This window comes from Malus sylvestris, chromosome 15 (genome assembly GCF_916048215.2).
Source record: "Malus sylvestris chromosome 15, drMalSylv7.2, whole genome shotgun sequence".
NCBI classification, from domain to species: domain Eukaryota; kingdom Viridiplantae; phylum Streptophyta; class Magnoliopsida; order Rosales; family Rosaceae; genus Malus; species Malus sylvestris.
Genome location: NC_062274.1, coordinates 54635913 through 54655164, shown reverse-complemented (window position 1 = coordinate 54655164; position 19252 = coordinate 54635913). Strand labels below are relative to the sequence as shown.

General features: G+C 37.3%; 1 pseudogene; it reads right to left on the bottom strand.

The window, feature by feature from the left end:
- Positions 1 to 11017: 11017 nt before the first annotated feature.
- LOC126603119 (40S ribosomal protein S15-4-like) lies at positions 11018 to 11312 on the bottom strand (annotated as a pseudogene).
- Between the last annotated feature and the right edge of the window lie 7940 nt (positions 11313 to 19252).

Genomic DNA, 19252 nt, shown 5'->3' with positions numbered 1-19252 from the left:
TGAATTTTTGGGTTCTTGTTTGACTTGTTAAAAGTGTTTTAATGTGTTCTTTGGAACCCCTAAGTACCCTAGTTTGGTTAGATGTTATTTCCCTTAAGTAAGAATGGTTTTGGAATGTTTTTGGGTGAAAAAAGTTCATGGAAAAATTTGGGTTTTTCATGAATGTTCTTCATTGTTCTTGATGTTCTTGCCAAGAACAAAAAGGTTTGGTGTTTTGATTCAAAGTTTTGAATTATTTCATAAAGTATATGTGATATGTTTTTAAATGATTTATTATGTATTTAAAGTGTTAGATATTTGTATAAATGATGATTGAAATAATTATGATTGAATTATTTCAAAAACTTATCTTACATACACTTGCATGATTGATTTTGACAAAACTCACAAATCAACACACACACCCACCTTATCTTCCCCTAAAACCGGCCACTCCCTCAAAGGGAGTACTTTTGGGGCTTTTATGCAATTACATAAAGTTTTGATACTTTTGTGTATTTGCACTTTGGCCCAAAAGTTTACGTTTTTACGTTTAGGTCCAAAAACGCTAAAGGACAAATTGTTTTGTTCCTTTAATGAAGTTTTTGCATTATTAAAAGTTTGGGTTCTAGTTGTATTTACATGAAGTTGTGACTTTTGTGTATTATACAAAGTGACCCAAAAAGTTTTTGTAATTGCAATATGGCCCAAAAGTTGAGGTTAATTGCAAGATGGCCCAAATAGGATGAGAACAAAATTGTTTTGTCTCTTTAAATGAGAATTGGATTTTCATTTTGTTTAGCTCCATTTAAATCAATTTTATGGATATAAAAACCAAATGAAAATGTTGCATTCATTTAATTAGTTAAAGTGTTAATTAATTAAAGGGTGATTATGAACCTAAGCCTAATATAATTGAGCTATGTGAAAGGCCGTTTCAAATTTGTTTGAACCATGGGAATGTGTAGATTTGATTTTGGTTGTAATTTGATTTGATCAAATGTTGTAAAAGGGCTTAAGCTCTTCTTTACTTTAAAGTAATTTGTTATATGCAAATGTTGTAATGAGCATAAGCTCACCTTTACTTTGAAGTACTTCTTTCTTGCTTTATTTGATATGCATGAAAATGAAGTAGTTGGGTCCAACGCCCATAAGACAACACGCCTTAATGTGATTAAACGCGTAACTAAAATCAATCACCATTCCTAGACCGAGATTCAACACAAGGCTCGTGTTGAATCTAAACAAAGGTTCATAATCATCCTTAGGCCCTAAGGCAACTATATAGTCCATCAAATGAATGCAAAGTTTAAGTTAGTAGTATCATATACTCTTGCTTTAAAAATCGTTTTATAAGCATAGTGGGAGTATTATATACAACTAAAACAATGAGATGGAACAATAGTTGTAATAGGACCAAAATTGTTTTAATAGAGATTAAAATGTATATATGTGATGAGACATAAAACCCTCAACCAAACCAATATTAAGTTGATAAGCGAAGAGTGCTTAGAACACTCTTTCGTGGCCTTCCACCGTGGTGGGATCCAATCGTTTATGACTTGTACACCGGCTTCACCCTATCATGGGGGAGTACAAAGTGCATGCTTATACTCAGGAGGAATCCATATACATATGATGAGGTGAGTGTAGGCAACGAGGATGGCCGACATCGTATCATCGTGAGGCTATTCTTGAACCCCTTCACGCACTAAGCATGGTGGGAATGACTTAACTAAGTGAATGGAGCCAACATCATATCATTGTGAGGTGACATTCTCTAGAGACCAAATAAGATGGGTACTTGCATTAGTTGTAAATGAGTAAGCGTACTCTCTCATTATTATTGTTGCTAGCCATACATCGTATCATCGTGAGGTGGGCTTGGTAATAGTGAGCCTCCCATAACCTACTAGGAGTTTTATCCAAAACTCTCGAATTCCTTTGAGGGATATGGAATTTGCCAAAAATAGTGGGTGGTGCTATTTGATTTAAAGACCCGAATCAAATGGCTTAAAATCAATCAATCTATATTCGTTATGTATTTGTTTACCAATATATTTGCAAACGCTATCCAACACTTGACAAATAAAAACCGAATGTTTTAGTTTCCGGACTTGGTACCACAATCCCAAAGAATGTCTTAAATGGATTGTATATGTACCTAAGTAGTCTCATCCTCAAAATCGTTCTATTGGTAATGTATCATTGGAAGAACATGTTAGAAAGGTCTATCATGAAGAGGACAACACAAACAACCAATGCTTGATCATTTGTTAAATGAACAAAGGAACTTACGAAGATTAGCATAATGACAAGGACACTTTTAGTGTTATTAGTTCTTCACTTACAAATCGTTGTATGAAGGAATAATAGTTGCTTTAAACAACCCTTAGTCAATGCAAACACTAGTGCTTGTTTCTTTGTTAAATGAACAAAGAACTTGAGAAGGTTTGTAATTATGTTTAGAACATAATGGTTGGTTGACAAAAATAGTCCATTAACATGGACTTATGATGATTTTGAATCATTGAATGTTGAAGTGATAAATCACTTAACGAGACGGAAACTAGGCAAGGACTTCACCTTTGTGTCCCTATCCTAATCGTTCATTAAGTTTATTGTAAACTATGTAGTGAAAAATAACCACATGCTCTCCAAAATGTTTGATGTGTATAACACAATTGAAAAAGGTTTCAAGAGAGATAGTGGGAGTTTAGGGACCATGACTATTGTAGTCAAAGGAGATGTCAAATGAAGAAGATAAAATTAACTCCAAGGGAACAAACTTTCTTTATGAAAGGATGGACATTGGAAGGGGTATTTGCAAGAAATGTCTTGCAAGTGTCAAGAACACACCTTTCGAAGGTGTTGTAAAATTGTTCTTGAAAAGTTCAAAACAGTTGGTTCTTCTACTTGAATGCATGATTCCGTATTAGTAACTATGTTTTACAAATCGTTGTAAAAGTGTGGCTAATAAGAAGTAGAAGATTAATGAGAGAAGAGAAAGTACTTCACATTCGAAGCGTGAATCAAATGTAGATCTCTGCGAAAGCAGATGGTACTTACTTCCTCATATGAACTACCAAAGAAATTGGAAAAACATAGATTGTCTTTATATTCCAATTTTAAGGAACTAAATTCCGTCACTATGTGAAATGGATAAATGTTTTGTTTGACAAAACAATGTTCTTTATTAATCAATGATTGGATTATGGTAATCTAATTAATTGTCTCTATAGTAGAGATAATATGGTAGTGTTAACTGTTTAGAAAATAATGATGCTTAAAACCCAAAAGGTTGCAAGGTAGTGACTAATCCCAACTAAAGTTGTGATTCCTCTAAAAACATAAGTTATGAGTTGGTGAAAGATGGATGCTTTGGATCGTTAGATCCGGATCCAATACCTTCTTGTTAAAATTGTATAGAGGCGAAATGTTCGAATCTTTATTCTTTTGGAAAGAAGAAAGAATCACAAAGTTGTTGAGGTTAATTCACTTAGATGTTAGTGGCACTTGTCCACAAACATAATACTACTCATGTTGAATAACATTCACCGAAGATCACTCTCGGTTGGACTATAGTTTATTTTGAATAAACACAAGTCCGAATACTTTGCAAAATGTTTCAAAGAATTCAAGAAATGTAAGTTGATGAGTAAGGCATCTAAAGTATTTACCTCCTTAGATTTGATCCAAGGAAAGGTAACACTTTAGATGAGTTTCCTTGAAAGAATCAAGGAAAATAGCATCATAAGATAATGTATTTCTCCATTAGGAGAAGAACGAACTCGAATAAGATTTAGTTCGTTAGATGTTATCTATTACCCATATATAGGATATATACTTCTAAAACAATATGATTGTCAATGAGAAGATCTTCCAATATTTTCATGACTCCATAAGATGTAGTTGGAAAGAAAGACAAATCTTAAGCATGTTAAAGATTTGGGGTTGTGTGCTAACAAGCAATATTTGTTTGATAATAATCTTGTAGGATATCCTTAAAATAACTTTTGGATATCGCTTCTATAAACCAACTAACAAATGTTGTTTTGTTGGGTAGTTCATTGTAATTCTACAATGTGATTTGCCTAAAAGCAAATGAACGAGAGATAGAACTCAAAGAATGGGTTCTTTGAGAGACAAGAAAGTAATCAACAAATATAACAACCTAGTTCCTATACCTCAAGCTCCAAGGTAGTCGATAAGGATTTATAAACCGTCTCAGTTGAATGGTTTTGAACTTTATGACTATGTCATAGAGTTGCACCTCTTAATTCGAAAGAAATAAGAATAAAAATCCTTATGACTACATTGAGTGCATATACGATATATACTCAAGGAAATGGTAAAGTACTATTTGACTCGAAATAATGAAACCTTCAAAGCTAATTGGTAGCTTAAGGTGACTACAATCAAATAGAATGGTTGACTTTAAAGGAACCATTTTTGACGTAGTCTTAGTTTCAATAAATTCGAAGATTGCTAGCTACAACTAAATGGTGATTCAATGTTTAGACATAATATGGGTTTCCGAAACCATTATTAAGATAGTCTTGATAATATATGTCTAAAACTATAAATCACAAGACATATAAGTTGTAGAGATCCATCCATCATGGATCTTAGCAAGTTAGTGGGAGCTATTTGCATTTTATGAGAAAAAGGATCAAATCGTTTGATTTCTCATAAAGATGTAAATGAATCTTTTGTTTACTAGTTTTACAAAAGATTAGTGGGAGTTAATCATGTTCCTAAAAATTTAAATATATATGATATATTAATTTTGGAAATGAAAAGAATACTTCTTCGTTAAAGTTATGACTTTAATACATTATATGAAGATAGAATGTATATGGGAGATATAGTCTATATACATGGGATGGAAATCTATAATGATATATTTCATGATATAATTGGATTATATCAATCCCTAATAATAGACAATGGATGCTAGGAAGTTTCTCATATGATGATAAACTTCAATAAGAAGGACGATTCTAGTGAGACTAGCAAGTTGCCCTTCTCAAAAGGAACGTGCCCCTTTGACTCCCAAAGAAATAATGCGTAAATTGAATCCTTTATGCATACGCATATGCAGAAAGGTGATTTATGTATTTCATATTGTATGAAAAACATTGATATGAGTTGTACCTAGAACGGTACAAGACGATATCAGTGCAAGCCCAGGATCAGAACCATGGCAACTGTCAAGTGATTCCTTAAGTATTTAAGAAATACTAAAGGATAAATTCCTCAAAGATCGAGGAAGAATCAAAGTGACGTAATGGAAGCGTAAATATATTAGATTATGAATCTAATCCATCATTGGATGTTTCTTCATTATGAATGAAGAGATAAACAGATATCTCTTTATTATGACTAAAGAGATATTTGGATGGAAACATTAAAGTAATGACTTTAGTGTGTTCCATTATGAATGCAAGATATATTGCCATATAGAAGTTTACAACAATGTTGTTTGGATGGGAAAGTTCATTTATGAACTCTCTATTCGATTCCAACCAGAAAGTGTATGACACTAATGGGGCGATAGCTCAAGCTTGGGAATCAAGGTCTCATCAAGGTCCGAACACAAATGAGAGACTGAATCACATGATTGAGAATCATGTATAATGGTGACGTCGTTATTCTCAAGGTTGCTTCTGTGGATAACACATATAGATATCCACTGCCTAGGCCTACTATTCAGCCATTTATGAAATGACTACAGAAGAGGTATCATCAAGATGACCAAGCTGATTGGCTCTAGTGCAAGTGGGAGATTGTTAGAAATGTGCCCTAAAGCCAATCATGTGATGATACTTTACGGACATTTCACATGTTAAACTAATTCAGTTTAACATATAAAGGGCATAGATTATTGTTTGAGCCGTCTCATATAAATGTTATATGCTTAAACGATAAAGTCCAAGGAATATGTGAATGGGAGAATGTAATCTAATGAAGTTAGATTCCTGAGACCATTCTTTCGTAGACACATCCTAAATGTTCCTGATCATAGGATTCCCAATTGGGCATTGACAGTCCGTTAAGATCGGTACGTACTATGTCTTCTCTCAGGGAGAGTGATTAGTCTCTAGTCATTGGTGTGTGTGACATCAAGACAAGTACGGTAGGTGCTCAATAGAGAATGAGTTCACTGAACGCGATCAACGAAGAGTTCTCATATTCCATGTCACATGAGAACTCATGGTTGGGATAATGCAAAGTAGTCCTTTGACCTGAGGCATCATAGTTGTCTTGTGGTTAAGTCCTTGATCTTTGATTATGTCAAAGTCACTCCATCAGGAGGGTGTCCACGGCATCGTTGGGGTCAAGCCGCTTAGCTATGGAGACAAGTGAATGCGCAACAAGGGATCTCTAACCTTCAAACCGTTTGAGGGAGAATACTCTATGATATGATTTGAATCTCTGGCCAGAGTATGAATGAGATTTGGGAATGCGTTCCTAATCACATTCAAGGTAATCATATACGCACAAGACACACATTGGATAGTAGACATGAGAAAATAAACTATCAAACCAAACAATGTGGTCAAGAGTATTAGATTAGAGAAGGACCGTATTGCATTTGTAATCCCGAACTGAATAGGTTCTCCACCTCTTCTGATTAGCTTGGGTAACCATGATATGCTGCTAGGTGTCACTCATGGTTTGTGGAAGCCCTAAACGTGTGTAATCACTAAAGGGAGAATTGAAAATAGTTTCAATTCACAATCGATGTAAAATGGTTTTAATCGCCCACTACCTCGCTAAAAGGAACCTAATGGATCGCACACCATAAAAGGTAGAGATTGAAGATTAAACGGAAATGAGTAAGAATGATTAAATGGTTTAATCATTTATTTATGGCAAGGATTAATTAATATGTTAATTAATCAAACGAATAAGTTCGTTAAAGACTTCGAGATAGTTTTGGACCTTAAGGCCCAATGGGCTTCGAACGTCAAGCCCATTAACTTAAGTTGTATGACAATTTAATGAATAAAGATTCATTAAAGCCCAAAAGCCCAAAATTCCTTAGGTGGCCGGGCATATGGAAATGAATTAGGGTTTTGGTTGTTTAGGTCACTTAAAGAAGTGACTATATAAATGATTTTATAGCCAAAATTCATTAACAAGAAAAAGGGTTTATTTTTGGGGAAAATTGGTGAGAATTGTCTCTCCATTTTCTCTCTAAAGAGGCCAACACCTTGGAGGGTACATCTAGCAATCCTACTACTCCAAGGCCACTCATTTCTTCTACAATCTAACCTTGGTGAAAAGACTTAGAGGTTCTCAATTTTGGGAACTTGGAGAACCTATTCTTCCATCCAAATCCATGGATCTAAGAAGCAAGGAATGAAGGCCCTATCTCTTTGGGTGATTAGCCTTTGCTTATGCAAAGAGGAATCTACAAAGGTATTAATTTCAACTCACTTTGTTTTTGAGTTGATTATTGGTTCACCAATCTACTAGGCTTTGAATTTCATGGGTAAATGTTTTGTATTTGAGTGCATGTAAGCATGATTCCGCCTTTAATTGTTAATTGCATGCTATATGATGTTGCTCAAATGAACATGTTTTCACAAAATAATTCCTTCATTCATCTGCCCTTGTCCTACTTCGGGACACCTCGTATGGGGCGCATTAGATCTCAGTGCGCTCGTCAACTCTATGATTTTTCGAGACAAATGTTGTTCTCCATTTGGGTTGGAAGAGGTTGGAAGGAATTCGTCTCCATGAGCAGTGGAAGTGTGGTAGACTCCGGGTGCGAGATTTGAGTTAGGAAATGTCAAATTCACGAAGAAATACGGTGAAAATGCCCCTAGTTCGATCGTAGGTCCAGAAATTTGAAGCTGGGATGGTTAAACTAATCTTGGACTAATTTAGGCTGCTTGGAAAGCCATGGGAGTAGGTTGGGTCGCAAGAGCAGGCTGGGCCACGGGAGTGCGCTGCTAGGCATGTGGCACACGCGGATGTGAGGCTTGGGCTCAGCTTCGCAACGTGTTGAGTTTGGACAGCATAGTTCAGCTTAGCTAGGGCTTAGGCCTTTGAAGGTTTAAGTGGCACTGCTTGGGCCGTGGCCTTGGAGCCATGGGTTTTGCCAATGGTGGCTACCGTGGTGGTTACCACGGTGGTGCCTCGTGGGGGTGCCGCTCCGCTTACCACTATGTTGAGCCTTGTAGTGGTCCGAATCCTTGAACGTTGGAATTTCCGTTTGTCAAGGTTTGCAAATCATTTGCCATTGTACTTTTGTTTTATGTTTTATCAAAGAATTTTTAGAAATAAAAATTCCAAAGATAAGAATGTACGAAAAATCTACAAATAAGCAAAGAAACAAAAAGCCTTAGATACGAGAGTCTTCTACGAGCGTGTGACTCAACTCTCAATGAAAGCACCAATTTGTGGATGCAAATTTCTTTCTCCTTGCTCTTGGACAAAATTACACCTACAAAATAAATAATATCTTAGGTCAAGGTCAATAGTCTAACGCACCCACGATGAAGTGGGGGGGGGTGCTTTAGCTGAAGAACCTTCAATGCCAAAAGTTAGAATTTTGAGGAAAAAGTGTTTGGAGAATTTAGAGAATTTAACAAGAGAATGGAATTCAGTTTTGGATACAATGAGGGTGTTTATATAAGGGTGTAGCCAGTCACCTTGGGAGGAGATGGACCAGCTACTTAGATGGTTTTAGGGGTGAAGTTAATGATTTGTGTTTAATTAGCAAATTAATTAAATAATTAATCAATTAATTAGCTAATTAATATAATAAAACAAGAATGATTTAGGGGTTACCTTGTGGAGAAGATTTGATGAGGATGGATGAAATAGGTTATAAATAAATACCTAGTTTTGGCACTTTTGACTTGATTGTGGGATGATTGTCTGCTGCTCACGCGTAGGAATTTTGATGTTCCTCGAGGGTAATTTTGTGCTTTTCACCCTAGAATCCACATGTTGCCTTCATATTCTTCTTGATTATTTTTGGCTCTGTTGATGCACAAGACCGAAGGTCTTGGAACAACGTAAATCCAACCGTGAATCTGCATGTAATGTAAATAACACAAGATGTATTGTGGTTCACCCCAAGGTTTGGGATACGTCCACATTGATTGTATTTCTCTGAGAGTATTTGTGAGGGAGAGAGTGTGAGAGCTTTGCCCTAGATAAGAGAGGCTTAGGAAATGGCCTCCCTTAATTATGAGGGTGAGGGGTCCTTTTATAGAATAAGGACTCCTCACTTATTACATATTTGCCCCTTCCTTTATCACATAATTACATTTAAGTCTCTCGAGTATTTGTACGAGATCTAAATATGAGGCCCTAAATATGGTATAAACAGTAGTCCCCCAAGTCTTCAGTCAAGAGAGTCTTTTGGCTGGAGACTTGAAATTCAGTCCATGTGTGGGCCGAAGTAACTAGATGTTGTTTTGAACTGATGTTCGATATGAGGCGGTGCTCAATTTGAAATGATGCTCAACTAGAAGTAGCACATGCTGCGAGGCTGCTCGGCTCGTGGCTTATGTTGCCTTGGTTGGCTCGGCTTGTGGCGTTGAAGGTGAGGGAGTCCCTTTTATAGAATAAGGGATTGCTCTTCAATACATAAATATGTGCTAGATTTGATGCTCGCGGTGAGGCGGTTGCTCAGTAAGCGGCGATGTTCTCTAATGATGGTGAGGGAGTCCCTTTTATAGAATAAGGGCTCGCTCCTCAATACATAAATACGGGCTAGAGTTAATGCTCTCTAATGGTGGTGAGGGAGTCCCTTTTATAGAATAAGGGCTCATTCCTCAATACATGAATGATGGGCTAGAGTCCCCCAAGTATTTTTCATGAGGCCCAGTTGAGGCCCAATATATGGTACATAATGTAGTCCCCTAAGTCTTCAGTCAATAGAGTCTGTTGGCTGGAGACTTCAAATTGAATCCATGTATGGGCCGAAGTGGCAGTTGTTCGGAGGCTGTATTTGTATACCCTTCACTGAAGCTTTGTAAGTGAAGCTTTGAAGCTGTAGCTCTGTAAATGAAGCTTTTGAAGCTAAAGCTTTTGCAAATGAAGCTTTTGAAGCTGATTGACATGAGTGATGCTCATGAATGTTTGATTGACATAAGTGATGCTCATGGACGTTTACATGAGTGATGCTCATGAATGTTTATGTATGATTGATATAAGTGATGCTCATGAATGTTTATGTATGATTGACATGAGTAATGCTTATGTATAATATGAAGTACTGGGCGTACTTTTGGTCACTTGGTTGGTGGCATAAAGGAGAGTACGGGTTGTACATTTCATTACCTGGTTGGTGGCATCAATGGCTAGTTGCCAAATGATATTAGAGTACGGGTTGTACATTTCATCACCTGGTTGGTGGTAATAGCGGCAGGTTGCCGAATAATTTTTGGAGTACTGGGCGTACTTTTGGTCACTTGGTTGGTGATAATAGCAGCGGGTTGCCGAATAATTTTGGAAGTACTAGGCGTATTTTTGATCGCCTGGTTGGAGCTATTTTGGGCTTATGGGCCTTCGCCCTCTACACAACATTTCAGCCCATTTATTTTGGGTTTTTCCATTTTTTTTATAAATTACCCTATGATGGGGTTTATACATATTACCCTCTGATTGGGTTTATACAGATGTCTCCGAAAGATAATAAAAATAAATTACATCATTTTGGTGGGGTGTTTATTCCTTGCTTTTGCTTTCTCTTTTGCTTTCTGCTTTTGCTTTCTCTTTTCTCTTTTGGTAAATGGCAGACAACGCTTTCCGTATTGGTTGAGGAAGTGCGCAGGCAATTATCAGCTATCATAGCTAGGTTTCTTGGGTCATCATTGGGAATATTTCTTTCAACCTTGCTGACAAGATCTGCCTCACCATTTAGCAACTTTCGTATATATGCCTCCTTTTTTTCTTTTTCTGCTGTTTGAACACAAGCTGGTGTACTCCAGCTCTAAAAAATGTAAATAATGTAAATAACGTAAATAAAGTGCGCAGGCAATTGTTGCGGAAACAAGCTGAAATTCCGATGTCATAACCAAATATGAGGCGCTTTGCGCAGCTTCTTGATCAAAGCCATTGGCTTTCTCTTCAAACCTCTCTGGAACCTTCTGCGAGCCCAATAGCAGGAAAGAGCTTAACAAGCTCATCAATCAACATGTCGACAAGCGCATCCAAATTGACGCCTCTAAAGCTGAACTTCTTGAACGTCCTCTTCTTTGGTATTCTTGCCCCCGCAACATCAGCCTCCACATCCGCCATGTTTGCCGAAGACGAAGAGAAACCCTAATTCGTAGAGAGGTCGGCGATTGGTGGAGTTGCAGAGGAAGTGGGTTTTCTCTATTCCGGCGACGGCGGTGATTGTTGCTGCTAGTGGAGTTGCCTGAGGCTAGCTTTGACGTCGCTAAAATAGGAAGAGAGAGATAGATGATATCGGGATTTGACTGAGGACGATCGCTGCAAAAAGCTGATCTTGGCCATAACCGCACTGTTTTGTGGGGTTTTATGTCTGAGGAGCCTGAACTCGCTGGAAAGTTGAGATGACAACAGGTTTTTTGCGTTTGAGGAGCCTGCTTTTGCAAGGATGCTACCAGGTTGAAGGCAAGAATGGACGCCGTGGATGGGATGCCATCTGGTCTGCACACCCTTTCTCATCAATGGAGAATTGTTGCCATTGTTGCCACGACCAGTGAGGCCATCACAATGAAAAACCATCTCAGTTTCTTGCTTCCCATTCTTCTATGTTGTGGATGATTTTTTGGGTTTTGATGTTGACTACATGAGTAAAGCCCCTCTGCTCTCCTAACCTGAGGTTATTGACACTCTCATTATCTATCTGTCGGTATCAGCTTCAGCAGTAAGCTCCGTTCTCATTCGAAAGGATGGTAATGTCGAACGGCCTGTCTACTACGCTAGTAAGACCTTACAAGATGCGGAGACACGATACTCCAACATTGAGAAATTGGCTCTAGCATTGGTCATGTCTGCTCGAAAACTTCGCCCTTACTTCCAAGCACACTCCATCATCGTGCTTACCAATCATCCTCTTTGACAGATACTCCAAAGTTCTGACACTTCTGGGTGAATGATCAAATGGGTGATAGCATTGGGTGAGTTTGACATCTCCTACCAACCAAAGCCAGCTGATAAGGGCCAAGCAGTGGCAGACTTCATCGCCGACTTCACATATCCTTTTGACATTGTTTCTACTCCTTAAAAAGTGGTTTCATTACCGTCGGAAGCTCAGAAAATATAACCAATAGCCCTAGCATGGAGCCTATATGTTGATGGCTCGTCCAATAAACAGGGTTGTGGAGTAGGACTAGTCCTTACGACCCCTGACAAAGTGGCATTGAAGTATGCTCTTCGTTTCAAATTCAAGGTGTTGAACAATGAGGCCGAATATGAAACCCTCATAGCAGGCTTACGTTTGGCCAAACACCTTGCGGTTAAACGAATTGATATCTTCAGTGACTCCCAATTGGTGGTTAACCAGGTCACCAACAACTTTGACGCTAAGGATAGCTCCATAGCAGCATATCTGGCACAAACACAATTGTTGCTCAAGCACTTCCACTACCAGATCACCCAAATTCCTAGAACGGCAAACAGTCATGCAGATGCTTTGGCTCGCCTCGCTTCAGCGGTGGAAGACAAGATTGGGAGAAAAATTCAGGTTGAATTGTTGGCAGCACCAAGCACCATGGCTGCAGAAGTGTGCAACTTACAATAGGGGGATAGTTGGATTACCCTGATTTATAGATTCCTTACTCATGGCACCCTTCCAAATGACAAAGTCTAAGCTAAGCAAATTTGAGGCAAGGCTACCCGTTACTTGATCATTAATGACCAACTTTACAAGCGGGATTTTAACCTACCATACCTAAGATGGCTTACACCCGCAGAGGCGGAAACTTTCCTTCAGGAAATACATGAAGAAGTCTGCGGAGATCAAGCTGGATCTCGATCCTTAGAACACAAGGCTTTTCACCAAGGATATTACTGGCCAACACTCCACTAAGATGCCATCAGAATATCCCGCTCATGTGATAAGTGTCAACGCTACGTAACTATTCCTCACTCCCCTCCCGAGCCGCTCACTCCTATGATCAGGCCTTGGCCCTTCGCCTAATGGGGACTTGATTTGATCGGCCCAATGCCTGCAGGGAAGGGCAAAGTTCGCTATGCAATCATTGCAGTTGACTACTTCACAAAGTGGGTCGAAGTAGAACCCTTGGCAACCATTACTGAGGCAAAAATAGAAGACTTTGTTTGGAAAAACATCCTTTCCAGATTCGGCATTCCCAATGCGATAGTCACCGACAATAGGCGACAGTTTGACAACAATAAGTTCAGAATGTTCTACTCTAAGTTCAACATCAACTTATGTTTTGCCTCCCCAGCTCATCCCTAGTCTAATGGACAAGTTGAAGCTGTAAACAAAATAATCAAGCAAACTTTAAAAACCAGATTGGACAAGGCTAAAGGTTATTGGCCAGAATTTGTGCCCCAAGTTCTTTGGTCATATCCCACTTCGTATCGGGCATCAATAGGAGAAACCCCATTCTCGCTTGCTTTTGGTACAAAGGCAGTTGTCCTATTTGAGCTTGAGCAAGCAACGTACCGAGTCTAGAACTACGTGCAAAGCAAAAATGAAAAACAACTTACCCTCAACTTAGATCTAGTCGAGGAACAAAAAAACCAGGCTCACTTGAGGAATGTCGCCTACAAGCAGCGCATCTCCAACTACTATGACTCAAGGGTCAAACCTCGTTCTTCCAAAGTGGGGGATTGGGTATTGAAGAAAAGATTACTCTGCGACAGAGTCCCGAGTGAAGGAACACTTAGTCCAAACTGGGATGGTGAAGGAATTATTTTGTGAAAACATGTTCATTTGAGCAACATCATATAGCATGCAATTAACAATTAAAGGCGGAATCATGCTTGTATGCACTCAAAAACAAAACATTACCATGAAATTCAAAGCCTAGTAGATTGGTGAACCAATTAATCAACTCAAAACAAAGTGAGTTGAAATTAATACCTTTGTAGATTCCTCTTTGCATAAGCAAAGGCTAATCACCCAAAGAGATAGGGCCTTCATTCCTTGCTTCTTAGATCCATGGATTTGGATGGAAGAATAGGTTCTCCAAGTTCCCAAAATTGAGAACCTCTAAGTCTCTTCACCAAGGTTAGATTGTAGAAGAAATGAGTGACCTTGGAGTAGTAGGATTGCTAGATGTACCCTCCAAGGTGTTGGCCTCTTTAGAGAGAAAATGGAGAGACAATTCTCACCAATTTTCCCCAAAAATAAACCCTTAATGAATTTTAGTTATAAAGTCATTTATATAGTCACTTCTTTAAGTGACCTAAATAACCAAAACCCTAATTCATCACACTATGGCCGGCCATGTAGGGAATTTTGGGCTTTTGGGCCTTAATGAATCTTTATTCATTAAATTGTCATACAACTTAAGTTAATGGGCTTGACGTTCGAAGCCCATTGGGCCTTAAGGTCCAAAACTATCCCGAAGTCTTTAACGAACTTATTCGTTTGATTAATTAACATATTAATTAATCCTTGCCATAAATAAATGATTAAACCATTTAATCATTCTTACTCATTTCCGTTTAATCTTCAATCTCCACCTCTTATGGTGTGCTATCCATTAGGTTCCTTTTAGCGAGGTAGTGGGCGATTAAAACCATTTTACATCGATTGTGAATTGAAACAATTTTCAATTCTCCCTTTAGTGACTACACACATTTAGGGCTTCCACAAACCATGAGTGACACCTAGCAGCATATCATGGTTACCCAAGCTAATCAGAAGAGGTTAGAGAACCTATTCAGTTCGGGATTACAAATGCAATACAGTATTTCTCTAATCTAATACTCTTGACCACATTGTTTGGTTTGATAGTTTATTTCTCATGTCTACTATCCAATGTGTGTCTTGTGCTTATATGATTACCTTGAATGTGATTCGGAACGCATTCCCTAATCTCATTCATACTCTGGCCAGAGATTCAAATCATATCAGAGAGTATTCTCCCTCAAACGGTTTGAAGGTTAGAGATCCCTTGTTGCGCATTCACTTGTCTCCATAGCTAAGTCGCTTGACCCCAACGATGCCGTGGACACCCTCTTGATGGAGTGACTTTGACATAATCAAAGATCAAGGTCTTAACCACAAGACAACTATGATGCCTCAGGTCAAAGGACTAATTTGCATTATCCCAACCATGAGTTCTCATGTGACATGGAATATGAGAACCCTTCGTTGATCGCGTTCAGTGAACTCATTCTCTATTGAGCACCTACCGTGCTTGTCTTGATGTCACACACACCAATGACTCGAGACTAATCACTCTCCCTGAGAGAAGACATAGTACGTACCGATCTTAACGGACTGTCAATGCCCAATTGGCAATCCTATGATCAGGAACATTTAGGATGTGTCTACGAAAGAATGGTCTCATGAATCTAACTTCATTAGATTACATTCTCCCAATCACATATTCCTTGGACTTTATCGTTTAAGCATATAACATTTATATGAGATGGCTCAAACAATAATCTTTGCCCTTTATATGCAAAACTAGATTAGTTTAACATGTGAAATGTCCGTAAAGTATCATCACATGATTGGCTTTAGGGCACATTTCCAACAATCTCCCACTTGCACTAGAGCCAATCAGCTAGGTCATCTTGATGATACCTCTTCTGTAGTCATTTCATAAATGGCTGAATAGTAGGCCTAGACAGTGGACATCTATATGTGTTATCCACAGAAGCAACCTTGAGAATAACGACGTCACCATTATACATGATTCTCAATCATGTGGTTCAGTCTCTCATTTGTGTTCGGATCTTGATGAGACCTTGATTCCCAGGCTTGAGCTATCGCCCCATTAGTGTCATACACTTTCTGGTTGGAATCGAATAGAGAGTTCATAAATGAACTTTCCCATCCAAACAACATTGTTGTAAACTTCTTTATGGCAATATATTTTGCATTCATAATGGAACACACTAAAGTCATTACTTTAATGTTTCCATCCAAATATCTCTTTAGTCATAATAAAGAGATATCTGTTTATCTCTTCATTCATAATGAAGAAACATCCAATGATGGATTAGATTCATAATCTAATACATTTACGCTTCCATTACGTCACTTTGATTCTTCCTCGATCTTTGAGGAATTTATCCTTTAATATTTATTAAATACTTAAGGACTCACTTGACAGTTGCCATGGTTCTGATCCTTGGCTTGCACTGATATCGTCTTGTACCGTTCTAGGTACAACTCATATCAATGTTTTTCATACAATATGAAATACATAAATCACCTTTCTGCGTATGCATAAAGGATTCAATTTACGCATTATTTCTTTGGGAGTCAAAGGGGCACGTTCCCTTTGAGAAGGGCAACTTGCTAGTCTCACTAGAATCGTCCTTCTTATTGAAGTTTATCATCATATGAGAAACTTCCTAGCATCCATTGTCTATTATTAGGGATTGATATAATCCAATTATATCATGAAATATATCATTATAGATTTCCATCCCATGTATATAGACTATATCTCCCATATACATTCTATCTTCATATAATGTATTAAAGTCATAACTTTAACGAAGAAGTATTCTTTTCATTTCCAAAATTAATATATCGTATATATTTAAATTTTAGGAACATGATTAACTCCCACTAATCTTTTGTAAAACTAGTAAACAAAATATTCATTTACATCTTTATGAGAAATCAAACGATTTGACCTTTCTCTCATAAGACGCTTGTAGCTCCCACTAGCTTGCTACGATCCATGATGGATGGATCTCTACAACTTACATGTCTTGTGATTCATAGTTTTAGACATATATTATCAAGACTATCTTAATAATGTCCAAACATTGAATCACCATTTAGTTGTAGCTAGCATTTTTCGAATTAATCGAAACCAAGACTATCTCAAAGATGGTTTCTTCAAAGTCAACCATTCTCTTTGATTGTAGTCACCTTAAGCTACCAATTAACTATGAAGGTTTCATTATTTCGAGTCAAATGGTACTTTACCATTTCCTTGAGTATATATCGTATATGCACTCAATGTAGTCATAAGGATTTCATTCTTATTTCTTTCGAATTAAGAGGTGCAACTCTATGACATAGTCATAAAGTTCAAAACCATTCAACTGAGACGGTTTATAAATCCTTATCGACTACCTTGGAGCTTGAGGTATAGGAACTAGGTTGTTATATTCGTTGATTACTTTCTTGTCTCTCAAAGAACCCATTCTTTGAGTTCTATCTCTCGTTCATTTGCTTTTAGGCAAATCACATTGTAGAATTACAATGAACTACCCAACAAAACAACATTTGTTAGTTGGTTTATAGAAGCGATATCCAAAAGTTATTTTAAGGATATCCTACAAGATTGTTATCAAACAAATATTGCTTATTAGCACACAACCCCAAATCTTAACATGCTTTAAGATTTGTCTTTCTTTCCAACTACATCTTATGGAGTCATGAAAATATTGGAAGATCTTCTCATTGACAATCATATTGTTTTTAGAAGTATATATCCTATATATGGGTAACAGATAACATCTAACGAACTAAATCTTATTCGAGTTCGATCTTCTCCTAATGGAGAAATACATTATCTTATGATGCTTATTTCCTTGATATCTTTCAAGGAAACTGTTCTAAAGTGTTACCTTATCTTGGATCAAATCTAAGGAGGTAAATACTTTAGACGTCTTACTCATCAACTTACATTACTTGAATTCTTTGAAACATTTTGCAAAGTATTCGGACTTGTGTTTATTCAAAATAAACTATAGTCCAACCGAGAGTGATCTTCGGTGAATGTTAATCAACATGAGTAGTATTTATGTTTGTGGACAAGTGCCACTAACATCTAAGTGAATTAACCTCAACAACTTTGTGATTCTTTCTTCTTTCCAAAAGAATAAAGATTCGAACATTTCGCCTCCATAAAATTTTAACAAGAAGGTATTGGATCCGGATCTAACGATCCAAAGCGTCCATCTATGACCAACTCGTAATTTATGTTTTAGAGGTATCACAACTTTAGTTGGGATTAGTCACTACCTTGCAACCTTTTGGGTTTTAAGCATCATTATTTTCTAAACAGTTAACACTACCATATTATCTCTACTATAGAGATAATTAATTAGATTACCATAATCCAATCATTGATTAATAAAGAACATTGTTTTGTCAAACAAAACATTTATCCATTTCACATAGTGACGGAATTTAGTTCCTTAAAATTGGAATATTAAGACAATCTATGTTTTTCCAATTTCTATGGTAGTTCATATGAGGAAGTAAGTACCATCTGCTTTCACAGAGATCTACATTTGATTCACGTTTCGAATGTGAAGTACTTTCTCTTCTCTCATATATCTTCTACTTCTTATTAGTCACACTTTTACAACGACTGTAAAACATAGTCACTAATACGGAATCATACATTCAAGTTTCGAAAAGTGTGTTCTTGACACTTGCAAGACATTTCTTGCAAATACCCCTTCCAATGTCCATCCTTTCATAAAGAAAGTTTGTTCCCTTGGAGTTATTTATCTTCTTTATTTGACTTCTCCTTTGACTACGATAGTCATGGTCCCTAAACTCCCACTATCTCTCTTGAAACCTTTTTCAATTGTGTTATACACATCAAACATTTTGGAGAGCATGTGGTTATTTTTCACTACATAGTTTACAATAAACTTAGTGAACCATTAGGATAGGGACACAAAGGTGAAGTCCTTGCCTAGTTTCCGTCTCGTTAAGTGGTTTATCACTTCAACATTCAATGATTCAAAATCATCATAAGTCCATGTTAATGGACTATTTTTGTCAACCAACCATTATGTTCTAAACATAATTACAAACCTTCAAGAGTTGTACAAGGCAACTCTCATTTCTTCATACAACAAATTGTAAGTGAAGAATCATGGCATATAACGTGTCCATGCCTTTGTGCTTTCTTCTCAAGTTCTTTGTTCATTTAACAAAGAAACAAGCACTAGTGTTTGCATTGACTAAGGGTTGTTCAAAGAAACTATTATTTCTTCATACAACGATTTGTAAGTGAAGAACTAATAACACTAAAAGTATCCATGTCATTATGCTAATCTTCGTAAGTTCCTTTGTTCATTTAACAAAGGATTAAGCATTGGTTGTTTGTGTTGTCCTCTTCATGATAGACTTATCTAACATGTTCTT